Source organism: Staurois parvus, unplaced genomic scaffold (assembly GCF_062004578.1).
Source record: "Staurois parvus isolate SC_StPar_1 unplaced genomic scaffold, SC_StPar_1.0 ptg000195l, whole genome shotgun sequence".
Lineage (NCBI taxonomy): Eukaryota > Metazoa > Chordata > Amphibia > Anura > Ranidae > Staurois > Staurois parvus.
Genome location: NW_028317991.1, coordinates 9,765,709 through 9,784,311, shown reverse-complemented (window position 1 = coordinate 9,784,311; position 18,603 = coordinate 9,765,709).

Below are 18,603 nucleotides of genomic sequence, written 5' to 3'. Positions count from 1 at the left end.
GGCACAGCAGACAGCACCACTGTCAGTCTGGGGGGAGTGTTAAATACACTAGTAGATTTAAAGGCACTAACAAATTGAAGCCAAACTCCAACTCACACTTTCTAACCAGTTACAGCAAACAGTTTTGTTCCTTTTGGGATAAAGGTTTTACATAAATAACAAAAACAGCTCACTATTGTAAGCTGCCAGTGTTTCACGGTTTGTCTCATCTCTGTAACGAATACATTCTGCTGGGGAGCTTGTTCTTTTGTAAAACAACAGAATTACTGGCTGGATCACCAGATAAAAATAGAAGAAAGCCTAAAAAAGAAGACAAATGCAGCCATCACACCTAAGAATTGGTATGTTTAAGGGCTCATGTACACTGCAGCTGATAAACTCACGTTCAGGAGCTTTTCTGCATATTTTTCAGCAGCCCCTGAACTCTCCCTAATGTTTTCCTGTGTCCATGTACACATCGTCATTTACAGGCAGTTGAGTTTACAGTCGTTTTTTGAATGCAGAAAACTTGCGTTCAGGAGTAGATTTTATCTGCATTTCAAACGCAAAACGCTTGTAAACGCGTGTAAACAGGGCTAACCGCATTTATAGGAGTTTGTGTTTGAAACATTTTTTTAACTCTTCCATTTCCAGATGCTGTCCAGAGCCTTTTTTCATCATGAAAAATGCATGCAAAGTGTTTTGCTGGTACTCAAGTGGACCTGGTACACCATACTTTGAGGTTTTGCATGAAAGAAAATATGTTAGACACTGCTGCAATAATTTCTGCACAGAAATGAGCTGGAACACATCCAAACACAAAAAAAAAAAAAAAGACAGCTAATCTCAACAAATACTGCTCTCTCTGCTTCTTCCCTCTCTATTTCTCTCAAATGTCTGAAATTGTTAATTTTTTACTATTTTTCAGTGCATTCTGGGCATTTTGGAAGCTTCTAAACACAAGTGCTCATAAATGCGGTATGCAAACGCAGAAAAAACAGACGTTTTTTAAAGTACGTTTTCCAGCAGTCAGTTTCCATTGTTCATACGATCTGAGGAAGAGGAGGGGAGAGAGGGAAGATAGAGAGAAAGGGAAGAGAGAAAGGGAAGGAGAGAGAGAGGCAGAAAGAGAGAGGGGGGGGGAGAGAGGGGTGGAAGAGAGAGAGAGAGGGGGGGAGGAGAGGGAGTGAAAGATGGGGAGAGAGAGAAGAGAGGGAAGAGAGAGAGGGAGGGAAGGAAGAGAGGGAGAGGGAAGAGAGAGAAATGGAAGAGAAGGAGAGGGAAGAGAGAGAGGGAAGGAGAGAGAGAGAGGGAGAGAGAGGGGGTGGAAGAGAGAGAGGGGGGGGAGAGGGGAGAGAGATAGAGAAAGAGAGAGAGGGAGAGAAGGAAGAGAGAAAGAAAGGGAGAGGGGGGAGAGAGGAAAGGAAGAGGGGGGGAGGCAAGAGAGAGGGGGGAGAGAGAGAGAGGGGGAGGGAAGGAAGAGAGGGAGAGGGAAGAGAGAAAGGGAAGGATAGAGAGAGAAAAAGAGAGGGAAAGAGAGAGAGAGAGGAGAGAGAGGGAGAGAGGGGGAAGAGAGAGTACATTCTGGGCATTTTGGAAGCTTGTAAACACAAATGCTCATAAATGCGGTATGCAAACGCAGCTAAACCGACGTTTTTTAACGTACGTTTTCCAGCAGTCAGTTTCCATCGTTCATATGGTCTGAGGAAGGGGGGAGAGAGGGAAGATAGAGAGCAAGGGAAGAGAGGGAGAGGGAAGAGAGAAAAGGAAGGAGAGAGAGAGGGAGAAAGAAAGAGAGGGGGGAAAGAGAGGGAGAAAGAGAGAGGGGGGAGAGAGAGGGGGGTGGAAGAGAGAGAGAAAGAGAGAGGGGGGAGAGAGGGAGGAGAGGGAGGGGGGAGAGAAGAGAGAGTGAAAGAGGGAGGGAGAGAGGAGAGAGAGGGAAGAGAGAGAGAGGGTGGGAAGGAAGAGAGGGAGAGGGAAGAGAGAGAGAAAGGGAAGAGAGAGAGAGGGAGATAGAAAGGGAATGAGGGAGAGAGGGAGAAAGAGAGAGAGGAGGAGAAAGAGAGGGAAAAAGAGAGAGGGGGAGAGGGGTGGAAGAGAGAAAGAGAGAGAGGGGGCGAGGGAAGAGAGAGGGGGGTGGATAGAGAAAGAGAGAGAGGGGAAGGAAGAGAGAGATGAGAGAGAGAGAGAGGGAAGGAAGAGAGGGAGAGGGAAGAGAGAGAGAAAGAGAGAGGAGAGAGAGAGAAAGAGGGATAGAAGGAAGAGAGAGAGAGAGAAGGAAGAGAGAAAGAGGGAAGGATAGAGAGAAAGAGAGGGAAAGAGAGAAAGAGGAGAGAGTGAGGGGGAAGAGAGAGAGGGGGGGAGAGAGGGGGAGGGAGAAAGAGGGAGCAAGAGAGAAAGGGAGAGAGAGAGAGAGAGAATCATATATACAACACACACCTATTGAACTCTCTCGCTCTCTCATTGGGGGGGGGGGGTAAATGTTTGTGTTGCCTAGGGCAGCACAACATCTAAATACAGTACTGTGTACATGGGGTCTTATGCTGTTGCAGTGCTATGTTAGAGCCGCTGAAGGGGGAATAGATGAATGAAGTTGCATCAAACCAAAGAAATGTGTGTCATATTCTGTTTGGGTGTTTAGCACTGCCTTGCCACATGACAGAATTGTCCCCTAAAGAATATTGGACTCTGGACGCTGGCTGTGCAGGATATTGGTGGTGGTGTTCAGCGATCATTTGTATAGAAGCTGTTGAACTTCCTGGGATTGATTTAATTACATCTGTTAGGAAGACCACACACTGTGTAGGCTGATACTCGCAGCCCTGCCTGCATGTGCTGGCTGATATTAATGTACGGCCTGGGAGACGACCCATTCATATATACTGCAATCAGGTTCCTCCTACACCCAAAAAGGAAAACAGATTCAGAGAACTTGTATTTATTTGAAAGTCGCCATGTCATTTAATAGATCCACTAATCTGTATTCCTGAACTGCAGAAATGTTACAATATTGTATCATAGAGAATCTGTGATTTATACAAGAGGGGCGAAGCAACAGCCTCAGCTTAAAGCTGAACTCCAGGCAGATATAGACATTAATTACTGTACAATTAATTATTTTTGTACAGCAGGGATGGAGAGTGAGAAGAAGAAGCAGTACAAAGAGCCAATCAGTTCATGTGTCCACAAGAAGCATGCTGATAGGAGGAGAGAGCAGAGTGACAGAGAGATCAGCTAATCACTGTGCTGCTTTGTCTTTCACTGTCCATTCACAGGCTTGGGGAGGGTCCAAGGTGACCTGGTCTCAGAGGAAGTGGGTTGAATGATGCTGGCCATCAGACTGAAGACATCTAACAGCAGAAGAAAGTACTGAGGGGGAAATCTCCAGCTTGAAGGTGAATAATGCAGCAAAGGCTGGCTATGGTATTTTATTTTTTCTGGTTCAATAATTTTTATCTGAGTTTACATGTTAACAAAAATGAAACGTACAGTAAGATACAATTAAAAAAAAAATCAGGAATACAGAATACAAAAAAAGAAAAAAAAAGGGGAGGGGGGAGGACAGAGGCATTCCCTTAGATATTTTTTTCAAAGTGTTACTAAACCCCCAACAGTAAAATCAGTCTGTATATGCAGTAAAGCATGCTTGTTAGATTCACTGTGGAACCTAAGGGGTTAATCCTCTGCATTGTGTAATAAGGCCCCCAATCCATCTGCTGATAGGAGCTCTAGGAGTCGCTCTGCACATGCTCAGTTTAGATTGTATTGCTAGAGAGTTTTTTTTTTCTTTGGGAGGGTGCATGCGATCAGCACAGGGCCAATTAGACAGAAGTTCAGCCTCATAGGACAGTCAGAGCAAAATGAAAACTCCTCCTACAAGCTTTAACCAGTTCTTAACTGGACACTGATAGAAGCCACAAGACTGCTCTAACTGCTGATGAGAAAAGGTATTTAGCAGTTTATATTTACTAAAATAATTGCATTTCCATGTTGTGTGTACTGTGGGAGACCAGATATAGTGAATGCAGGGTCCGGGGAGACCAGATATAGTGAATGCAGGGTCCTGGGAGACCAGATATAGTGAATGCAGGGTCCGGGGAGACCAGATATAGTGAATGCAGGGTCCTGGGAGACCAGATATAGTGAATGTGGGGTCCTGGGAGACCAGATATAGTGAATGCAGGGTCCGGGGAGACCAGATATAGTGAATGCAGGGTCCGGGGAGACCAGATATAGTGAATGCAGGGTCCTGGGAGACCAGATGTAGTGAATGCAGGGTCCTGGGAGACCAGATATAGTGAATGCAGGGTCTGGGGAGACCAGATATAGTGAATGCAGGGTCCGGGGAGACCGGATATAGTGAATGCAGGGTCCTGGGTTTAGTAACACTTTAACAGATAGAGTGGGTTTGCTATTTTATGTCTTAATGGGCTGTTTGGTTTTATCTTTTTATTTTGGCTGGGGTTCTGCTTTAGTACTTTCTTTCCTGTAGCATATACTCGTCTTTCCTTTTTCTGTATTGGGATGTCAGGAACGAGGAAAGGAAACCCAGTGTAAGCTTTGAGTCTCATTTCTCTAACTGCTACATCTGCAAGAGAGACTAAGCTGGCCATACATTATACAAATATCTTGTTCAATTTCCTTTAATCAGTGCCTGCCCAGCCGTGCTGTGGTGAGATCTGTCACCGACAGATCTGTGTACCGGCATGTTGCCAGTAACATATGACTTCTGTGACCAATCAGGTCACAGGACAATTGTAAACAATGGATGGCTTCTTTTCATGCCATCCGTTGTATACAATTGTGTCACTAGCTATGATTGGTCACAGTAAACACAGGGTACAGACAGACTGGGACAGTCACAGCCCAGCTGTGTCATGTGATTAGCTGTGGCCAACCACAGCTAATCACAACAAAAAAACATGAATGAATCTATTTCATTCAGATAAATGCTTGCTTATAGCAATCAAATTCTTTGCTATAAGCAAACAAATTGTGTAAAAAAAACAAAAACATCACATCTAAGAATTGGTAAGCTGCAATATAATAAATGTTTGCTTTTGGGTTTAATACCGCTTTCAATGGCTAAACATTATCCTGTTATTATTTTGTAGTTGTTACTATTAGTTTTAAAAATAATGTTAGCCCTAACAATAAACGCTTTTTGCTTGCTCCGTTTTGGCCTGCTAAAATGTTACTAAAAAATGTTAAAATGTTGCTAAACCCAGGACCCTGCATTCACTATATACTGACTGCATACTCTGAATGGTCTAGGGTCATCAGTGGTATACCCCAGGGCTCAGTGTTGGGACCCTTACTTTTGAATACATTTATAAACGATATAAGGTCTGATATTATAAATCCCATTTCAGTCTTTGCAGATGACACCAAGCTGTGCAGTGGAATAACGTCCTTACAGGATGTCTCCAACTTACAAGCCGACCTCAATGCTCTGTGTAATTGGGCAATTATGTGGCAAATGAGGTTTAATGTAGATAAATGTAAGGTTCTGCACTTGGGGGCTAAGAATATGCATGCATCATACATACTAGGGGGGGGGGGGGGTACAACTGGGGGAATCAATGGTGGAGAAGGATCTGGGAGTTCTGGTAGATCACAAGCTTAATAATGGCATGCAATGCCAAGCTGCGGGTTCTAAAGCGAGCAAAATCCTCTCTTGTATTATAAGAGGTATAGACTCCAGAGAGATATAATTTCCCCGGTACAAATCATTATTAAGACCTTATCTGGAATATGCAGTTCAGTTTTGGGCACCAATTCACAAAAAGAACATTGGGGAACTGGAGAAAGTACAGAGAAGGGCAACCAAACTGATAAGAGGCATGGAGGAGATCAGCTATGAGGAAAGATTTGAGAAACTGAATGTAACTGAATGAGAAGAGGAGATTAAGGGGGGATATGAACAACATGTATAATACATAAGGGGGGATATGATCTCCATGTATAATACATAAGGGGGGATATGATCTCCATGTATAATACATAAGGGGGATATGATCACCATGTATAATACATAAGGGGGGATATGATCTCCATGTATAATACATAAGGGGGGATATGATCTCCATGTATAATACATAAGGGGGGATATGATCACCATGTATAATACATAAGGGGGGATATGATCTCCATGTATAATACATAAGGGGGGATATGATCTCAATGTATAATACATAAGGGGGGATATGATCTCCATGTATAATACATAAGGGGGGATATGATCTCCATGTATAATACATAAGGGGGGATATGATCTCAATGTATAATACATAAGGGGGGGTATGATCACCATGTATAATACATAAGGGGATATGATCTCCATGTATAATAAATAAGGGGGATATGATCTCCATGTGTAATACATAAGGGGGGATATGATCTCCATGTATAATACATAAGGGGGATATGATCTCCATGTATATTACATCCATGTATAATACATAAGGGGGGATATGATCTCCATGTATAATACATAAGGGGATATGATCTCCATGTATAATACATAAGGGGAGATATGATCTCCATGTATAATACATAAGGGGGGATATGATCACCATGTATAATACATAAGGGGGGATATGATCTCCATGTATAATACATAAGGGGGGATATGATCACCATGTGTAATACATAAGGGGGATATGATCTCCATGTATAATACATAAGGGGGGATATGATCTCCATGTATAATACATAAGGGGATATGATCTCCAAGTATAATACATAAGGGGAGATATGATCTCCATGTATAATACATAAGGGGGGATATGATCTCCATGTATAATACATAAGTGGGGATATGATCTCCATGTATAATACATAAGGGGGATATGATCTCCATGTATAATACATAAGTGGGGATATGATCTCCATGTATAATACATAAGGGGGGATATGATCACCATGTATAATACATAAGGGGGGATATGATCTCCATGTATAATACATAAGGGGGATATGATCACCATGTATAATACATAAGGGGGATATGATCACCATGTATAATACATAAGGGGGGATATGATCACCATGTATAATACATAAGGGGGGATATGATCTCCATGTATAATACATAAGGGGGGATATGATCACCATGTATAATACATAAGGGGGATATGATCACCATGTATAATACATAAGGGGGATATGATCACCATGTATAATACATAAGGGGGGATATGATCTCCATGTATAATACATAAGGGGGGATATGATCTCCATGTATAATACATAAGGGGGGATATGATCACCATGTATAATACATAAGGGGGATATGATCTCCATGTATAATACATAAGGCGGGATATGATCTCCATGTATAATACATAAGGGGGGATATGATCTCAATGTATAATACATAAGGGGGGGTATGATCACCATGTATAATACATAAGGGGGATATGATCTCCATGTATAATACATAAGGGGGGATATGATCTCCATGTATAATACATAAGGGGGGATATGATCTCAATGTATAATACATAAGGGGGGTATGAACAACATGCATAATACATAAGGGGGATATGATCACCATGTATAATAAATAAGGGGGGATATGATCTCCATGTATAATACATAAGGGGGGATATGATCTCCATGTATAATACATAAGGGAGGATATGATCTCCATGTATAATACATAAGGGGGGATGTGATCTCCATGTATAATACATAAGGGGGGATATGATCACCATGTATAATACATAAGGGGGGATATGATCACCATGTATATTACATAAGGGGGGATATGATCTCCATGTATAATACATAAGGGGGGATATGATCTCCATGTATAATACATAAGGGGATATGATCTCCATGTATAATACATAAGGGGGGATATGATCTCCATGTATAATACATAAGGGGATATGATCTCCATGTATAATACATAAGGGGAGATATGATCTCCATGTATAATACATAAGGGGGGATATGATCTCCATGTATAATACATAAGGGGGGATATGATCTCCATGTATAATACATAAGGGGGGATATGATCACCATGTATAATGCATAAGGGGGATATGATCACCATGTATAATACATAAGAGGGATATGATCACCATGTATAATACATAAGGGGGGATATGATCTCCATGTATAATACATAAGGGGGGATATGATCTCCATGTATAATACATAAGGGGGGATATGATCTCCATGTATAATACATAAGGGGGATATGATCTCCATGTATAATACATAAGGGGGATATGATCTCCATGTATAATACATAAGGGGGATATGATCACCATGTATAATACATAAGGGAGGATATGATCTCCATGTATAATACATAAGGGGGGATATGATCACCATGTATAATACATAAGGGGGGGGGTATGATCTCCATGTATAATACATAAGGGGGGATATGATCACCATGTATAATACATAAGGGGGGGGGGTATGATCTCCATGTATAATACATAAGGGGGGTATGATCACCATGTATATTACATAAGGGGGATATGATCTCCATGTATAATACATAAGGGGGGATATGATCTCCATGTATAATACATAAGGGGGATATGATCTCCATGTATAATACATAAGGGGGGATATGATCTCCATGTATAATACATAAGGGGGGATATGATCTCCATGTAGAATACATAAGGGGGGAGATATGATCTCCATGTATAATACATAAGGGGGGATATGATCTCCATGTAGAATACATAAGGGGGGATATGATCTCCATGTATAATACATAAGGGGGGATATGATCTCCATGTATAATACATAAGGGGGGATATGATCTCCATGTATAATACATAAGGGGGGATATGATCTCCATGTATAAATACATCAGTGGTTCATATAGTGAACTCGGTGTAGAGCTATTCACCCTGAGGTCATCACAGAGGACAAGGGGGCACTCTTTATGTCTGGAGGAAAAGAGATTTAATCTCCAAACACGGAAAGGTTTCTTCACAGTGAGAGCTGTGAAAATGTGGAATAGACTGCCTCAAGAGTTGGTTCTGGCCAGCTCAGTGGATTGCTTTAAAAAAAGTCCTGGATTGTTTCCTAGATACACAGAATATAACTGGATACTAACATTTATAGGTAAAGTTGATCCAGGGAATGTCTGATTGCCTCTCAGGGGATCAGGAAGGATTTTTTTCCCCTGCAGGAGCAAATTGGATTATGCTATGCTGGGTTTTTTGCCTTCCTCTGGATCAACTGTGGGTATAGGATTATAACTTTTTTTTTTTTCTGGTTGAACTGGATGGACTTTTGTCTTTTTTCAGCCAGACTAACTATGTAACAGGTGAAAATATAGTAAAATAAATCATGAAAAAGAAAACGAATGTAGCTACTACCTCTGCAGACTGGTACGATGTAATATATCACGTTTGTTCTTGAGTGTAGATACGCTTTAACCCCCCAGTGTTCATACAATGCCAGAGGGAACATGCCGAGTCCTTATAAGGACAGATCGTCAAATGTCACAATATTATTATTCTTCACATTGTTTTCTTTTTTTCACACATTTACATCTTGTTTTTCATTTATATTGGATGGAAGTCTTACAGCTGATGAAGTCATTACTCTTTGTTCATATGGGAATCCTCTAGATCAGATGCAGATGCTCCGATAGTCATGTGAAGATCTGGTGTGCAGCAAAGTGACAAGAAGACAACAACAATCAGAGGAGCATTTCCCGCAGACGCTCCCCTACCTAGATCCCAGGTCACCTCTAGAAGATTTTCTATCACATCTGTCCTCTGGGTCCTGATGCTTGACAGGAACACCAATCACAGAGCTCCAAAGTGACCCCTTCATACGCGCACAATGAGGACAGCTCAGACAAGCCCCGCCCCTTTATGTAATGTCATTATTTTAGTAACAAAAAGGCTGCTAGAATGTCTATTCTGCCTGCTTTAGGCTCCATGCACACTGGATTAAAACAAACAAAAAACCCCACCAGTGCCTTTGGCAAAAAAAGACACTGTGGGAGGGGTGACACAGGAGACCGTGGGGGGGCAGAGGAGATATCGTGGGAAGGGGGACACAGGAGAAATCGTGGGAGGGGGGACACAGGAGACACTGTGGGAGGGGGGACACAGGAGACTCTGTGGGAGGGGGGCACAGGAGACACTGTGGGAGGGGGGACACAGGAGACTCTGTGGGAGGGGTTTCAGAGGAGACACTGTGGGAGGGGGGCACAGGAGACTCTGTGGGAGGAGGGGCAGAGGAAACACTGTGGGAGGGGGGACACAGGAGACTCTGTGGTAGGGGGGCACAGGAGACACTGTGGGAGGGGGACACAGGAGACACTGTGGGAGGAGGGACACAGGAGACTCTGTGGGAGGGGGGCACAGGAGACACTGTGGGAGGGGGGACACAGGAGACTCTGTGGGAGGGGTTTCAGAGGAGACACTGTGGGAGGGGGGACACAGGAGACCCCGTGGGAGGGGGGGGACACAGGAGACACTGTGGGAGGAGGGACACAAGAGACACCATGGGAGGGGGGGGTACAGGAGACTTTGTGGGAAGGGGGCACAGGAGACACTGTGGGAGGGGGGCACAGGAGACTCTGTGGGAGGGGTTTCAGAGGAGACACTGTGGGAGGGGGGACACAGGAGACCCCGTGGGAGGGGGGGGACACAGGAGACACTGTGGGAGGAGGGACACAAGAGACACCATGGGAGGGGGGGCACAGGAGACACTGTGGGAGGGGGGCACAGGAGACTCTGTGGAAGGAGGGGCAGAGGAAACACTGTGGGAGGGGGGACACAGGAGACTCTGTGGGAGGGGGGCACAGGAGACACTGTGGGAGTGGGGACACAGGAGACTCTGTGGGAGGGGGGCACAGGAGACACTGTGGGAGGGGGGACACAGGAGACTCTGTGGGAGGGGGGCACAGGAGACACCGTGGGAGGGGGGACACAGGAGACACTGTGGGAGGGGGGGCAGAAGAGACACCGTGGGAGGGGGGACACAGGAGACTCTGTGGGAGGGGGGGAAGAAGAGACACCGTGGGAGGGGGGACACAGGAGACTCTGTGGAGGGGGGGGTAGAAGAGACACCGTGGGAGGGGGGGGGCAGAAGAGACACCGTGGGAGGGGGGACACAGGAGACACTGTGGGAGGGGTGAACAGGAGACTCTGTGGGAGGGGGGCAGAGGAGACACTGTGGGAGGGGGGACACAGGAGACTCTGTGGAGGGGGGGCAGAAGAGACACTGTGGGAGGGGGGGCAGAAGAGACACCGTGGGAGGGGGGACACAGGAGACACTGTGGGAGGGGGGCACAGGAGACTCTGTGGAGGGGGGGGCAGAAGAGACACCGTGGGAGGGGGGACACAGGAGACACTGTGGGAGAGGGAGATACAGGAGATTCTGTGGGAGGGGGCAGAGGATACACCGTGGGACGGGGGGCAGAGGAGACTGTGAAAGGGGGAGGACAGGAGACTCTGTGGAGGGGGGGGGGCACAGGAAACACTGTGGAAGGGGGGGGGCAGAGGAGACACTGTGGAAGGGGAAACAGAGGAAACTACAGTGGATGGGGGGGGGGGGGGAGTTTCTGATGAGAAAAGAACAGAGGACACTGTTTGGGAATGGGGAGGCAGATAACACTTTGTGGGGGGCAGAAGACACTGCTATGGGGCAGGGTAGAGGATACTACACAGTGCGGAAGTGGGGAAGAGGCAAGTCCTCGAAATGCGTCAACCTATTGGATGTCTACACTCCCCATTGCGGACTGTTACTCAGCGCGGTGTTGACCCAGCTGTTCTTTATGACTTTATTGTCGTCTGTGAGTACAACACCTACTTTATTTCTTATTAAACATTTTTTTATTGTAATGCTCTAGGCCTGTGTGCCCTCTCTTTGTTCTTTCCTCATACAGTGTGTGTGTGTGTGGGGGGGGGGGGTGATGTGAAGGGAGGCAGAGGACACTGCTTTGGGGGTACAGGACACTACGACACTACAGTGGGGGGTAATGTTTTTTAAGGGCGCCCCCTAGTAACCCCCCCCCCCTTTCCAGGGATCTATGCTTCTCTACATGTTGTCCAGGTAGATCTCAGCACCTGCATTAGTTGCTTCTACAGGCATAAAAAAAATCTAACCTAAAAAAAATCTAAAATCCTGTAGAAGCAGAATTTTTTTTAAGTCAGCTACTTATTATCTGCAGAGACCAACAAGCAAGAGAATGGAAAGATGATTTTATGTTTCTTGAGCTTTAGAGAGTCTCCTAACTACCCTCTGTGATCCCTTCCCCCCAACAGTTCTTAAGCTGAATTTAACTACATATATCTAGAAGTGGACAGAAGTGGGAAACAAAATAATAATAAAAAAAGTTATGAAAGATGATAAAGGTTGATGTCTGGTGCTGCTCCCTCTTCCCTGTCCTGCGAGAACTATAATAAATACAGTCCTGACACCATAGGGTAGAGTATACTCTGCCTTTGGCCTTCTCCTTACTTGTCTTTGAGTCTGGAGGAAAAGAGATTTAATCTCCAAACATGGAAAGGTTTCTTCACAGTAAGAGCTGTGAAAATGTGGAATAGACTCCCTGAAGAATTGGTTCTGGCCAGCTCAGTGGATTTCTACAAAAAAGGCCTGGATTATTTCTTAGATACACAGAATATAACTGGATATAACATTTATAGGTAAAGCTGATCCAAGGAATATCTGATTGCCTCTCAGGGGATCAGGAAGGAATTTTTTTTCCCAGCAGGAGCAAATTGGATCGTGCTTTGCTGGGTTTTTTGCCTTCCTCTGGATGAACTGTGGGTGTAGGATTATAACTTTTTTTTTTTCTGTGGTTGAACTGGATGGACTTTGTCCTTTTTCAGCCAGACTAACTATGTAACTATGTAAATGCCTTGATAGTTCAAGGAAACATTTAGTGGCTTTGTCTAAATTTTCTTTAATATTTATAGACTAAGGGCCAGGTTAAACACGCTGCCGGAAGGCAGAAAAAAAGGAGGCAGATGAGCCGCAGTTTTACCAAATCAGATGTTCCACTTAAACTAGAGCATACAACTCAGGGCTGTACACATGCGATGGGCATAATGCTCTGCTTTGCAGCAAAAATTAAATGGCATGTCACATTCAACGAAAGGCACCGCCTCTGAGGAACACCCATTCAACTTAATGGGGCTGCACTGCAATCTCCCTGCAACCACATGCAATGCACGCAGTGGGTTGGCTATTTCAGGGTTAAAACAGGTGGCCTATCAAATGCCTTTGAAGGGCTGTCACTTGTATAAAAGGGCCCTAAATCAAGGTAAAATAAATAAAATAAAATAAAAAATCTTTCTTTTTTTCTAAAACTTCCCAGCCCCTGACCAGACAAGGTATTCAAATCAGGAGGCACTGGGCCCTTCAGAAACCTCCATCAGGGAATTATTCCTGGATCCCACCTCACCCAATGAGCCAACTGGTTTCTGTTTTCATAGGTTGATCCCTCAGGACGTCCACCATACCCAGCAGGGATACTACACAGCCAGCCACCCCAGCTAAAAGGACTGAATGACGGCAGAGCACCCTAATGGTTACTGAAAAGAACAAACAGTAGCCCGTTGTGGGCTCGCAAAACTGAGCACCAGTAAGTGAACCAAAAAAGTGCACGTGAACACACACAAAAAGTGCATTTAGGAAGTGTCTCTGATCCACCTCCTGAAAAAGTAGGACTCCTCCCTAACCCTCAGGGGCACAAGGCTCCTGACGGGGGTAAGGTGTACCTTGATCCACCTAGTCAAAAGGCCTGATGGGACCCCTTTCCTCATGATAAGCTGAAGCCAACCAACAAGTACTAGGTGAGGCTTTCTCCCAAAGAGAGACCCCCCCCCCAAGGCAGGGGAGAAAGGAATCTGATGACCACGCATCCTCCCCCTTGGCTAACAGATGCTACGCTTGATGTTAGCCAAGAGGTGGCTATGGCATGTTAGAATCTAAGTGTACGTCCCCCCAGCTGATCATGTGAATGAACCCTTAGGGTTTCTCTTAAGGGATACATCCATAGTTTGGACAGCCCTGTTTTTAGGTTCAGTTGCATACAGTGGGGATCTAAAGTTTGGGCACCCCAGCTAAAAATTTTATCTTCTTATAGCCTTCTCCAGCTTTGTGAGCGTCAACTATTTTCAGTTTCAGTTTTCTAGACAACTGCTTAGAAGAACCCATGGTGCTGATTGTTGGGGCAAGGTCAGATGAGTCTGGGCATTTAAAACCTTTGAGATTGACATCACCTGGTCTTCCCAGACGATGATTGAGAACAATCCATGACACTGGCAGGTCTCAGCTTGGCAAAGGGGGCAGTGCATGCTATAAATTCTGCAGGGTGCCCAAACTTTTGCAGACGCCATTTTTTTGTTTTCTGTTATTTTGAAAGTGGAAATGATGGAAATAAAATCTAACTTTTGTTGACATATTATAAGAATGTCTAATCTGTAATTTGATGCCTTTTGGAGATTTTTCCATCTTTCCTTGGCTTCTTTATGCACATTAATACAAATTTTTAGCTGGGGTGCCCAAACTTTCGATCCCCACTGTACATAGTAAGGTGCTACAAGTGGTAAATATATTGTAACCTTTATGATGAGGTTGGCCATAGCTGGAAACACAGGTGCAAAGCTCCCATTAGAAGAAGGAAGCCTCTGGGTTGATTTAACTGTACAACAACCAAACCAATGCAAATTTGCAAATTGGAGTAGACCGGTCATTCAAAGAAAACCTGTGAGAACAGACCGGGGGCAGTGACAGATTGACACTTTATTGGGTTGTAGCTGACACGTGCTGCCAGTACCTGGGGGGAGACGGAAGTAGACAGCTCATCTCGTTCAGATGATTGAGAGGACAGAAGTGTGCCGCAGATACTCAGTACCACTATATCAGCAGCATGCAGATGGGACTTAACGACGGTTTATATCTTCGAGCCCAGATGTCCTCACTTCCTCCCAGTCAGGTGTCTCGTAATCCTGCAGTTGATGTGACTCTAGAAAATACTGCAATTAAAAATGTTGAAGAACGAGTAAGCCCCCACTATGGCCACCATATGACCTCCATTGGAAGGGGCTGGCCGTCTTTTGGACATTTCTCCATCCCTTTTAGCTCCATGAATGACCCTCTTATGGTGGTCATAAAAGCTTCTATAAATCATTTCTAGAAATATATTTCTGGGGAAGTATAATTCGATAGCTGGAAGCAGGGGTGGACTGACAACTCATGGGGCCCCTGGGCAATAGGGGATCATGGGGCCCCTGTGTCCTTGCCCAAACTCAAAAAAGCCTATGAAAAAGGTACCAGGGGCATCTCATGGGGCCCCCTACTGACCCCGGGCCCTCGGGCAGTGCCCGAGTTTCCAAATGGTTAGTCCGCCCCTGGCTGGAAGATACAGTTTTAAGTTACTGAGCTTATCTCTGTTCTCACCAAGCAACTTCATAATCATTCGAAATACGGATTTAGGAATAACTCTTGTCAGTGCTGCTGAATGATCAATAATATTCTGCCCTGGAAGTTTGATCAAATCTAATCAAAACCAAGTTTAATGGTGGCCATACACAGTTCGATAAATGACCAATGCTTTTTCTGATCGATCTCTTACAATAGGGATTGATCTATAGTTGGCAACACAATCGATTTATATACCACACAAGGGGAAGTGGAATTTGATCAATGGTTTGAAGATTTGATTGCAAGTTATTTATTGTATCTCTGGCACCCACCAGGCAACCTCATAATTGATCAAAAGATGATGAAAGTCATGATAGACTCATCTCAGTGCTGCCAATTGATGCAAAATGATGGATAATTTTTCGCCCTGGCCAATCACCTTAGTTTGATCAAATCCAATAAAAAACGAAGTCATCTCAGTGCTACTGAATGATCAATAATTATCTGCCCTGGCCGATCAACTCAGTTTGATCTAATCCAATCTAAACTGAGTCCAATGGTGGCCATACACAGTTCAATAAATTATCAATTTCTTTGGCGCTTTCACCCGATAGGAATAATTGATCAAGTTGACAGCACAATCGATCAATATGCTACCCATGGGGAAGTGGATCGATAGCTGGAAGATCATCACTTAGGAATTCACTAAATTTAAACATGCTAAAGAGTGAGTAGGCTTTCACTATGGCTCCCAGTTGACCTCCTTTTGAAGGGACTGTCCGTCATTTCGACATTCCACGGTTCCTCTTATGGTGGCCATACATGATTCAATAAATAATTGATTTCTTATCCAATTGATCTCCCCTAAGAGGAATAATCAGTCAATAGTTGACAACACAATCAATCGATATGCCACACATGGGGAAGTGGAATTCAGTTGATAGTTGGAAGATACTATTGTAAGTTATCGATTGTATCTCTGTTTCCACCAAGCAACTTCATAATTGATCATAACTGATATGATTGAATTTATGATCGACTTATCTCAGTGCTGCCAATTGATGCAAAATTATTGATAATTTTTCGCCTGGGCCAAACGACTCAATTTGACCGAATCCAATCTAATGGTGGGCACAAATGCTTCAATAAATGACCTAATTCTTTTCTGATCATGCTCCCTTGATAGGGATAATCAATCAAGAGTTGACAACACATGCAATCAATATGCCACACAGAGGGAAATGGAGTTCTATTGACAAATGAAAGATATCATTGTAATTGTTAACAATAATCGTTATCCATCATATCTCTGTATCCACCAGGCAACCTCATGACTGACCGAAATATGATGGAATTTATTTATTTATTTCAGGTACTTATATAGCGCCGTCAATTTACGCAGCACTTTACATATATATTGTACATTCACATCAGTCCCTAACCCTCAAGGGGGTACAATCTAAAGTATTTATGATCAAATCATCTCAGTGCTGCTGAGTGATGCAAAGCGATCAATTATTCGCTACCGAATCTGATCACCTAGTCACCATACATGGTTCAATAAATGATCAATTTCTTTTCTGATCTCTCTCTTCATCAATAGTCAGCAGCTCAACCACCTGTTCTTACCACCCCTTGCCCGCTAATGTGAAAGAGCTGCCTGTGTAATGTAAGCCCATCCTGCAGGGCTGCTAGCGGTCTCCACCCGGAATGCATGGCACCGGAAGACAACACAGGAACACAATCGTTACCCCAGATGGAAAGTGCCTGAACAAAGACTTTCTTGGCAGGATCACCAGGTATTATTTTAACCATTTGAATACCGGGCAATTTTACACCTTCCTGCCCAGGCCATTTTTTCACGTTTCAGCGCTCTCACACTTTGAATGACAATTGCGCGGTCATACAAACTAAACTAAAACTAAAATTTTATCATTTTCTTCACACAACTAGAGCTTTCTTTTGGTGGTATTTAATCACCGCCGGGGTTTTTATTTTTTGCTAAATTAACAAAAAAAGACCAAAAAGTTTGAAAAAAAAACACGCTTTTCTTTGTTTCTGTTATAAAAGTTTACAAATAAATAATTGTTCTTCATAAATTTAGGCCGAAATGTATTCTGCTACATGTCTTTGGGGAAAATAACCCAAATTAGGATGTATTATTTAGTTTGTAGGAAAGTTATAGAGTTCACAAACTATGGGATAGATCTGAATATTGATCAATCCTGAAGTACTGACAGCCAATCTCATTTCTTGAGGTCCAAGAATGTCAGAATAGTACAGATATCTCCCAAATGACCCCTTTTTGCAAAGTAGACAGTCCGACGTACTTCATAAGAGGAATGGCGAGTTTTTTGAAGTTGTATTTTTTTTGTCATAATTTTTCGGAAAATGAAAAAATTAAAAAAATTATTTTCACTATTTTTTTTTTACATACTGTCACCAGTGCAGTACAGCATCTTCATATAACTGGCATGGTGGTGAACAGGGACACTGACTGGTGACAGTATGAAAAAAAAAATATATATTTTTTTTTATTTTTTTTTTATTTTTTTATTATTTTTAATTTTTTATTAAATTTTTTTTATTTTTTTTAAGATTTTTTTTTCATATTTTACTATAACCAAAGTAGTGCAATGTTACCATAGTAACATTGTACTATGGGGAAGTGATCAGTATTTTTTTTTTTACACAATTTGCTTATAGCAAAGAATTACTTTGCTATAAGCAAGCATTTACCTGAATAAAATCGATTCATTCAGGGTTTTTTTTTTTTTTTTTTGTGTTTAGCTGTGATTTGGTCACAGCTAATCACATGACATGTGCATGTGATTAGCTGTGACCATTCACAGCTAGGCACCAGTATACAATGGATGGCATAAATGAAGCCATCCATTGTATACAACTGTCATGTGACCTGCTGTGATTGGTCACAGCAGGTCACATGGTACCAGCAACGGGGGCCGGTACTCAGATCTGTCATTGGCCGTGTCCGAGGTACACGGCCGGTGACAGATCGCGCCGCTGCGCGGCTCTGCAACCGTGTGAACTGCACATGTGCGGGAGCACGCCAAATGACGTGCACCCGGAAAGCTAAAGCGTTTTTGTGGCTGCCAAACAGCCATTGGCCGGGTGGCTAATGGTTAATTAAAGTTGTAGATTAAAAAAAAAAAAAATACTGCTTTTGAAATGACAATATGATGAAAAAGCGTATATGAGATTTTAGTGACTGAGGTGACATCTACTTTA